This window comes from Aethalodelphis obliquidens, unplaced genomic scaffold (assembly GCF_003676395.1).
Source record: "Aethalodelphis obliquidens isolate GAN/ISIS:26980383/991018 unplaced genomic scaffold, ASM367639v1 scaffold5, whole genome shotgun sequence".
Classification (NCBI taxonomy): domain Eukaryota; kingdom Metazoa; phylum Chordata; class Mammalia; order Artiodactyla; family Delphinidae; genus Aethalodelphis; species Aethalodelphis obliquidens.
In genome coordinates, this window is record NW_020837949.1 from 26,701,798 (window position 1) to 26,711,147 (window position 9,350).

General features: G+C 39.4%; 1 long non-coding RNA gene across 1 annotated transcript; it reads right to left on the minus strand.

The window, feature by feature from the left end:
- Positions 1–1,822: 1,822 nt before the first annotated feature.
- LOC113618153 (uncharacterized) lies at positions 1,823–8,420 on the minus strand. Its single transcript, XR_003431897.1, has 2 exons — positions 5,377–8,420; positions 1,823–3,516 (listed from the first exon to the last, which is right to left on the minus strand). It is a non-coding gene; the product is annotated as an uncharacterized LOC113618153 (long non-coding RNA).
- Positions 8,421–9,350: the final 930 nt, after the last annotated feature.

The window sequence follows — 9,350 nt, forward strand, 5'->3', positions numbered from 1 at the left end:
TTGAGGCCCACCACCATATGTAGAGGGGCCTTCGAGAAATTACTTCGCCAGTTCCCCTTCATGATGATTAGTGACTTTTTTCTGATCTTCCAACCATCACTTTTTGGACCTTTGTGCCTCCAGAGTCTCCCACAACTTTGTACAATCTAACTGCTACAATAAATCCATTCTATATCATTCATAGTGGTTTTTCTTCCCTCATCAAACTGTAACCAAGACACCAAAATGGAGGCTATTTTACAAAAATCTGAGAAGTTTCTGTAGAAAAAAAGAGTCTTAAAATGCAAAAGAGGGCTTCCCTGGTGGCGCAGTGGTTGGGAGTCCGCCTGCCGATGCAGGGGACGCGGGTTCGTGCCCCGGTCCGGGAAGATTCCACATGCCGCGGAGTAGCTGGGCCCGTAAGCCATGGCCGCTGAGCCTGCGCATCCGGAGCCTGTGCTCCGCAACGGGAGAGGCCACAACAGTGAGAGGCCCGCGTAACACACACACACACACACACACACACACACACACACACATATCTCAGACAGGTTGGTTTCATTGTTTTGTTTTGTTTTGTTTTAAGACATTTTTTTCTGTAGCCCACCAGGAAGCAGATATTTTGTCTTGTAATCCTTAGAGTGAGAATGAATCTACACATTCCTTTCTCATTCTGTTACTCATTCTTTGGCTCATTATAGAACCACCACAGTGTAGGAGCAAAAGAACTAAACTGAGAGGCCAGACATCTGAACTGGAGACTTTTATGAGCAACCAGTCAGTTGGGTAACCCTGGCCAAGTCACTTCCTCACTCCAGAGCACAGGGTTTTCTCAAGCTCTCAAGCAACAGGAGATTGACAAGAGTCTGATATCCAGAATGGCCAAAGGCAAGTCTGTGGCTTGGAGCAGAGAAAAGCAGTCTGTCACACCAAAGTTTGACCGGGGGAATTACCCAGTCACAGGCTCTTGTACCACACAAAACTCAGCAATGGCAATGGTTTAACCCCATGGAGTCTATTCTTTTACAGAATTTTGCTGTGGCCACATTTACTTGGACTCATTAAGTTCTCTCTACACTCAGACGACAATGAGTCAGTGAAAACAACTTCTCAAGGTACTCTAATACACTGAGCAGGCTAAGATGGAGAGATTCCAATTACCCATTACTGTCAGAGACTTCTCCCTGCTCACATATTTCAGGAGTTCCAAGTCCATATTTCCTCAGTGACCTGATTTTGCAAGTGAGCTATAGTGTGGGCTTACCGTATTTTAGTTTCTTGTGCTCATCACACTTTTATTTTTCAAAGTATTATTCTAATACTTTATTCTAATAATATGTTATAAATAAAAGATCAAGTTTGTATGAAATAAATTTAACATATTTCCCAACAAGCCAAAATGTACCCAAAACCTGTTTAATCAAAATTTCCTTGAGGGGGGCTTCCCTGGTGGCGCAGTAGTTGAGAGTCCGCCTGCTGATGCAGGGGACACGGGTTCGTGCCCCGGTCCAGGAGGATCCCACATGCCACGGAGCGGCTGGGCCCGTGAGCCATGGCCGCTGAGCCTGCGCGTCCGGAGGCTGTGCTCCGCAACGGGAGAGGCCATGACAGTGAGAGGCCCGCGTACCGCAAAAAAAAAAAAAAAGAAAAAATTTCCTTGAGGAATAAGGAAGTTTAAAAAAATTGTATTGTTACAAATACCAAAAGCTATCAAAATCTGCCCAGGAACAACTATTTACATTTTAGGTGTATATTCATTCCAAAATGGAAAGGCACAGTGTTGGTTTGCAAACTGGTCCCCGTACACAGAGGGCAAGAAGAGACCAAGGAAGGAGACAGATCATTCCAGATTAGTTAACGGTGGGTTTAGTAAGCAAGAGAATTTATGTACAAGGCTCGTCTTGGGCAGCCACAAGATGAGTAGATCTCCACAGCCACCTGCCAGAATCTTAAACGTTTGCATAGAGCTCTTAACAAAGTTCAGTCATGTATCCCGTCCAGATGGTCTCAACAGCACATTACTGTCTCAAGGCTGTGTCCTTGAAAATAGCTCCCGCTGTGGGAACCGTAGCCAGAACGTACATTCCAAGGACAAGGGTGAGAGTGAAGAGCCTCCAGTTGCCAGGGTCCAGATCACAGGTCAACTCGTGGTCACGTCCTCTCAGTGACCTCCTCCAACAAACAGTGAAGCAATAATCAAAACAATCACAAAGTCCTCTCTTTTTCTTGAGTACGTTTCAACAGAGTAGATGAGAACTACAGAATCTATGCAGAGGGAAGTAAAAGTATTGAGTTCCCTGCTCATCTCTTATTCTGTGGACTGCGGTGGGTTCAGAAGTACCTTCAAATAGGGTCCTTTGTTTTCTAGTGGCCTGTTCACTATGAATGCTTCTTGGAAATGTATCCTTAGCTTCTTATTCGACTTCTGATTTCAATCTATGTCCTTTCTCTTCTGTTCTCTCAGCTTCCATTTCTCTGTGTACACAAATACTTATATCTATTTCCTCCCCCTTTGGTGTTCTTTTGTATTATCTGCAGATCTCTTTTAACTAAACTACGTATACCTAAAAGGAAAACTCCATTAAAAATTCATTCACGAAATATCAAATACTACAAAAGTTAGCACAAACCCTGTCCTCACAAAGCTTATAGTCCAAAAGAAATAAACAAAAATAGGGAATTCCTTGGTGGTCCAGTAGTTAAGACTCTGTGCTTTAACTGCTGAGGGTGTGGGTTCAATCCCTAGTCAGGGAACTAAGATCCCACAAGCTGCGCAGTGACGCCAGAAATAAAAAACAAAGGTGTTGGCAAATGCTCTGAATAATGAGTTATCAGGTGTTCTAGAAATACTTGGTCGGGGCACTAGAAACTGGTGTAGGTAGAGCAGGGAATTACATTTGAAATCTTCTAGGTCTAAATACATCATCTTCAAAGATATACCCCGCCCTGCAGATAGAAATGTCACCATCCCACCTGCCCCGTAAGTTCTAAAATATAGGGATAACATCTGACCTGTCCTTCACTTTTCATATATATTCATCTGCCACTTGCTATTATGGAAATACTATGAATATGGTTCAGAGGAAGTATGGTTTCCTCTGCAGGGACAAAACTCTAAAATATTGAAGTTCAGTCTCCATAAAGTGCTTACATGAGAACATATATAAGATTATAAATATATCCCCTAGTATGCTATAGTTAGCTGGATAGGGAATAAAATGCAAAGCGATTCCTTTAAAATAAGCCTTGCAAGCAGGCAGTCCTGTTTTTGAATAAACCAAATGCTCTAGTTGTATTTTCTAAACAGCAACTAACTTATTTATAAGACTGTTTAGCATTTCAGGCAGTTTACCACTATAATATCAAGTCTTTCTTGGTATCAATTTTGGTTCCATTATAAAGTGTCTATTTTTAGTGAAGCCATGATGGAGCATTATTTGATGATCCCTTTCCCCAGAAACCTGAATCATTTTATCTGATTGCCTATGCCCTTTTTCATCCACTTGACATCATTTTAACATCCAGCGACAGCATTTTCTGAAACAAACAAGAAGTGATTAAATGGGGGAAAAAAAGTGATTCCCCTTTTTCTGACATGATTACAGTTTTATTTCTCTATATCAAGTGCTCTAGACATTAACCTCAGGTATCACAGCAAGGTCAGAAGCTTTTGCTAAAGACTTCATTTGATAATGATGGGTCTTCATTTAATTATCACTTAAGGTTAATTCATGGTTTGGGTGTATATGTACTAATCTTTGCCTTCTCTAAACTGAAATTACCTTTGCCTCTCTATGGGGAAAAACATGGACTTTGAGCTAGATATATCTAGGTTCTAGGCCTGGCTCTGATATTTATAGGCTATAACTTTGGGCAAGTTACTTAGCCTCTCTGAGTTTTCTTCTTCTATAATACAGAGGTCATAAGACTTTATAGCAGAGTTTCTCTACTTCTGCATTATCAGCATTTTGTACCAGTTAGTCCTTTGTTGGAAGAAGCTATCCTGTGCATTGTAGGATGTTTATCAGCATCCCGGCCTCTACTCCCTAGATGTCAATACATCCCTCAGCTGGAACAATCAAAATTCTTTCCAGACTTGCCCACTGGAGAGCAAACTTGTCCCTATTTTACTGGATTATTGAGTGGGTTAAATAAAATCACTTGTGGGTAATTTCTCACATTATGACACAATATATACACAATAAATGTAATTGATTATCGATAGACCTGGATTCTCAATAAGAATAATAACAACAACCACATTGTACTGTATAAAAACAAAGAAGGAGAAATCAGAGGATGAAAGATTTTTGTTGTTGTCAGGGAAAAAGTTGGCCATTGTTCAGAAAGGAAATAATTTAATGTTAGTTTGGTTAGATTTATAAGCTTTCGGTTATGCCTGTTTGGGGGGAAGAGGGATACTGAATAAGTTAAAGGCATTCATGAATTCAACAGATAACAATTTCAACACTAACTGACATTTTTTCTTTAATCCCCTGAAAATACAGCCATTGGAATTTCAAACTAAATTCAAGCCTTAATTTCCAAGTGTCTGATAATGTAGAAAAAGTTCAGCATTGGGAGACAGACAGATCTAGGTTCAAATCTCAGCTCTAACTTTCAGATACTCTAAGACCTTGGGAAAATTTCTAACAATTTGGAGTTATTTCTTCATCTACAATTTAAGAAATAATAATATTACCAATTGATAGTGCTTTATGAATATTCTGTGTTTTATGTGGCAATCTAAAATAGAGCTCAAAGATTAAGCACCTGAGTGAGAGACTATTAAGCCTGGAGAAACAAACACTACAGACAAAAAGCAGTTGCTTGAACAATGGCATTGTTAGAAAGTTATCATTTATTGTGTATCTGCTATAAACCAGGCATTGGTCTAAGAGCCTGGCAAACATTAACCCTTTTAATCTTAAAAAAAAAGAAAAAACTCTGAAATAGGTACAAAACTAGTCTAACCCCCATTTTAGAGCGGCACCAAGTTACTAAGGAACTTGCCCAAGGTCACATGACCAGGTGATGATGAAGCTAGAATTATAGCCTTCCAACTCCAGAGCCTAAACTTCTAACCACTAAAGTGCCCTGGCTTTTATCCTCATCTAGTTAGAGATATATAGCCAGAGTCTGCACTGGGTCCTCTAAGTTGACAAAAATGACTTTTCGAATGGACTGTTGGGTTAAAGAGATAAGACACAGGCACAAAATTCAGATTCCAAATTCTGGATTCAAAGTCTTATGAACATTTGAATCCCAGTGAAGGAAAAGAGTCTGAATATTTAACAGACTAGAAAGAAAAATGATTAAGAACTTACAACAACCAAATAGCTAGGGCTCAACTGCTTACAGAGCAAGTTTATTTTTTTTAATGGGTCATTCACAAACCTTTAACAGAGTATGGAGGGTAAAGTTGGAGCAGAAGCAGGTAACTCTGAAATGTTCTCACTTTCCTGTGAGTCTGTAGGCTTTGGAGGGAAGATTGTAAATGAAGTGAATATAAGTGAAAAATAAGGTACATGGTTTTTATTTCTTGGCAACTTTTTCACTTGTTGAGACACATATAGAGATGCCCCATTCAGAAGATAGCTTCTGATTTTGCATTGACTGTAGTATATAAAACTGGTTGCTCGTGTAGGTTTTTAATTACTATCTTTGTTAAAAAATTAACCCCTTTATTAAACAAATAAATATTTTGTTCAGATTTTGCCTAGAAAACTAAAAATATAAATATTTGTTTTATCTTTTTAACACAGAGTAGCTGGGCTAAAAAATAAATTGGAGTCAGACTATGAAAGGCCTTGTAAACCACATTCTAAAGACTTGTGAAATTAAGATAATGAATAGTGAGAGTAGAGAAAAGAGTGTGTATCTGAGGGACATTTCCCAAGAACTGACACCTCTTTGAAACTAAGACAGAGTGAGTGAAGAAAAAGAAGTAGCAGAGAGAGACCCCAAGGGAGATGGGTGGTGAAGCCATTATCCAAGACTCAGAACAAGAACGGCAGAGCAGATTTCCTCTGAGTGGGTAATAATGAGAGACAATAAAGAGTGACATAAGGACTTCACTTTTTTGAAATGTTGAGTTGGTAGTGCCTGCGGAACACCCAGGTGAAAAGAGCTGATTGAATCCTGTACATATAAATCTGCGTTTGAAATGATAGCAGTCATAAGAGCTTTACTTTGTTGCTAGATTCTGTGTTAAGCATTTTGTACCCTATAGCAGAAGTTGCTAGATATTTTGAAATATCTGCCTTCTTTCTCTTCCTCCCCAACAATATTCCCCTATCATCTATACTAAGAGAACCACTGATTTGTGGCTACAAATCGGTACCTAGCTGCTTGGGAAAAAGACTAAGCTTCCCAATCTCCCTTGTTGGTAGGAGTCATCATGCAACTAAATTGTGACCATAGGGCTGGGAATGCAAGTGTTTTCAAGAGCCTTTTCTTCATCCTTCCTGATGGCTAGAATGCAGACAATAGCTAGATAGCTAGAATAGACGTATACTTAGGAATGAAAATGATACATAGTAGGGCAACCTCATGAGCTAGGACCTGGGTACCAGGAACTGTATAGCACCACATAACTCCAGACATCTACTGGAAATTATTCATAGGACAAAAATAATTTGCCTCTTGTTTAGACCACTAATATTTGAATGTACTGCCTTTTAAAACAAAACCAAATCAAAACTGGGACACGTACATTATCTCACCTAATCCTCATAACAACGCTATCATCCCTATTTTAGAAGTGAGAAGTGAGACTGGGACAAGCGAGGAGAGAGGTTTACCCAAGGTTATCCAAAAGGAAAGCAGCAGAGCTAGGATTTAGTCTAAGCAATCTTATGGCAGAGCCACACTCATTACCACCAAGCTTCAGAAAACCATCTAGCTCTCTGACTATTCCAGAGGCATCCCACACAGACAAAAATCAGATCTTCTTTTTTTAACTTTTTATTAAATTATACTATATGTAGAGAAAAGAGCACATCCTTATTTTTAAATATGGAATATATTCAAAGTGTTTATTTTGTTTCTAGCCTATATTTTTCCTCATATTTTATGTGTTCATTTTCCCTTATCCCCAGATAAAGAACATGTAACCATCCTTTCCATGTTTATTTTATGACTCAGAAGCACTTATTAAAGGACTCTGGAGACTTCTCTTTTGCAGACTAAATAACCCTGGGTCCTAATGCCTTTCTTTATAGTTAAGTTCCCAACTACATGAATTTCTCCCACTGTGAATCTTTGAACATTCTTTAATCCCTCTCAGTTTTTTACCTCAGTACTGTTTACGGTGGCAAATTTAGCAGCATATATGGCTCGAGAATGAGTTTTTCACAGCACTTCCTTTGTACCAGGCCAGGATTCACGCATTAGCCCACCCATCATATTGAGTAGATTTAAATACTTGGTGAGTTAAGAGGTTCTTTCTGTTTTTCAAAGACAAAGAGAGCTTTGTGTTGTTGCTGAAAAGCCACATGAATAACTTGAAAACAAAGGGGTTGTCAATTACAATCTGTTCTTTATGTTTGCAGAATTTGTATTTGGTTAACCATAATCCACTAAAATTCTTCTGTGGACAAGAAGGGCATGGGAAAAAGTGGTGCAACAGTTTCTTTCTGGGACAGACTCAATGGACCAGCAGACAGGAGGGGTAGACCACCCTACGGAGGTAAATTCAGAGCAGGAGTGGGATAATTGCCACCAGTTAGGTGCGAGGAGGAGTGAGCTCAGGGAATACAGCTTGCTCTCTCACATACCCAGAAAAATCTGGGTGCCCAAAATGCTTGGATTCGGAAAAGAGATCTATGCCACTGTGAAATTTTAAAATGCGTAAGTTAATTTGTTTCCAGATATTTGGGTAAAAATTTTCATTAAAGGGAAATGCCTCTTGGTAAGAAGTAGTATTCTTACAGGTAAAATTATTCTTGGTAGAATTTTGGAAGGTCCCCAAAAGATGCTTCAGAAATCAGGAAAATTAGACAGAAGGTGAAATTCATCAACATTGTAAGTTGTACCCAAAAGTCTTGTGCTTTGCACAAAGAATGAATTTCTCTAATAAATAAGAACTGCTGCCAATAAATTTAAAAAGACCTATTAACCCAATGGAAAAGGATATGAACAGATAGTTCATAGAAAAGGAAAGACAAATAGTTCTTCTATATATAATATAATGCCCTACTGCACTCATAATACCATGATCGAAAATTAAAACTACAATGAGATACTATTCTCACATATCAGAATGGCAAACATCAAAAAGTGTAATAAAACATCACTGGCAAAATTGTGTAGAAATAGTCCCTTTCATAATTGCTGGTGGGAGTGCAATTGATGTACTTTCTTGGGAGAACAATTTGGCAATAGCTATCAAAATTACAAATGCACTGGGCTTCCCTGATGGTTCAGTGGTTAAGAATACGCCTGCCAATGCAGGGGACACGGGTTCAAGCAGGGGAGATCCCACATGCCCGCGGAGCAACTAAGCCTGTGCGTCACAACTACTGAGCCTGTGCTCTAGAGCCTGCGAGCCACAACTACTGAGCCCGCGTGCCACACCTACTGAAGCCCGTGTCCCTAGAGCCCGTGCTCCGGAGCAAGAGAAGCCACCGCAATAAGTCCGTGCAAGGCAACGAAGAGTAGCCCCCGCTCACTGCAGCTAGAGAAAGCCTGCGCACAGCAAGGAAGACCCAACACAGCCAAAAGTAAAATAAATAAAATAAATTAAAATAAAAGGAAAATTGTACAATTTAAATAATAAAAAAAATAGTTGTGTGTAACTCAAACAATACATGTAATGTACTAGGAAAACTTGTGATCTCAGAAAATTCTACTGTGAGGATTTGCTTACAAAGGAGATAACTTTTATAGAATAAACGATTATCCGAATCATGAGAGTGTAAGTGTATAAATGCTGATTTCCATATATCTAATTTGCTTAAAGAGAGATAAATGTCCCATATACATTCTAGAATGGGCATTCCAAGTAAGATTCATTTTTTCCGCCAACTCCTGTAGTGGTGATGTCTTCCTAGATCACTCTGTTGAATAGGATTCTAAGACAAGTCTGGACTTAGTAGGAAAGAATGCTGCAATAATTATGTCTGCCTCATATGTGAGAGTTAGGAAGGGTGGGAGGAATCAGACACAGTCACTCTCGCTCTGTATTTTTCCATGTTTCCCCTTCCTTCTTCCTTTCTGCTCCCCTCCCCCGCCATAATTTCCCACAAAAAGATTTCTAGGTATGAGAGTTACATGATAGAAGGATTTGTAAAGCCTTGGACTGAGAAAGAAAGAGGTGGGCCCCTCCCTAGAATTCCTTAGGAAAGGATGAAGAAATGGAAGAAGAGTTT